The following is a 708-nucleotide window of genomic DNA, read 5'->3' on the forward strand; positions in this document are numbered from 1 at the left end:
TCCCGAGTGCTAGGATTAAAGGCATGCGCCACCACGCCCGGCACTCTGGCCCTTTTTTGAGGTAGAGTCTTGCTCTAGCCCAGGCTGACCTGGAATTTGAGGGTGGCCTTGAACTCATGGCGATCATCCTACTTCTGCCTCCTGAGTGCTAGAATTAAAGGCATATGCCACCATGCCTGGCTCCAAGTATTTTTTGATAAATAAATGGAATTGATTTTTTTTTTTCCTTTTTTCTTTTACTCAGGCTGCATCTTCTCCCTCCAGCTCCCCTGAAGGAGAGCAGGAACGATCATCAATGTCAAGTGGCAATTGCAGCAAAGCAATATCACGAGCCGGCTTCATACTCAGAGAACGCTATGCCTTCTCCTCGTGGTTTCTGGTATTGCACACAGTCAGAGAAACTTCTCTAGTAACAAGCCATAGAAATGGTCCCTGAAAGTATAGACTTGGTTTCTTTTCTTTCTATCTTTCTTTCTTTTTTTCTTTTGTTTTTTGTTTTTTGTTTTTTGTTTTTTTGAGGTAGGGTTTCACTCTAGCCTAGAAATTAACTATGTAGTCTCAGGGTGGGTTCTATTTCTTTATTAAATTTTTCATTTTGTTCATTCATTGTTTTCCTAATTTCCTTTAGCTGTCTGTCTGCATTTTCTTGCATCTCACTGAGCTTCTTTAAGATAAATATTTTTAATTCTTTTTCAGATAATTTGTATA

General features: G+C 39.5%; 1 non-coding gene across 1 annotated transcript; it reads right to left on the reverse strand.

Annotated features, from left to right (window-relative positions):
* Positions 1–238: 238 nt before the first annotated feature.
* LOC123458051 lies at positions 239–448 on the reverse strand. The gene has a single exon (XR_006635369.1). It is a non-coding gene; the product is annotated as a small nucleolar RNA U3 (small nucleolar RNA).
* Positions 449–708: the final 260 nt, after the last annotated feature.

Source organism: Jaculus jaculus, chromosome 1 (genome assembly GCF_020740685.1).
Source record: "Jaculus jaculus isolate mJacJac1 chromosome 1, mJacJac1.mat.Y.cur, whole genome shotgun sequence".
Taxonomy (NCBI): Eukaryota; Metazoa; Chordata; class Mammalia; order Rodentia; family Dipodidae; genus Jaculus; species Jaculus jaculus.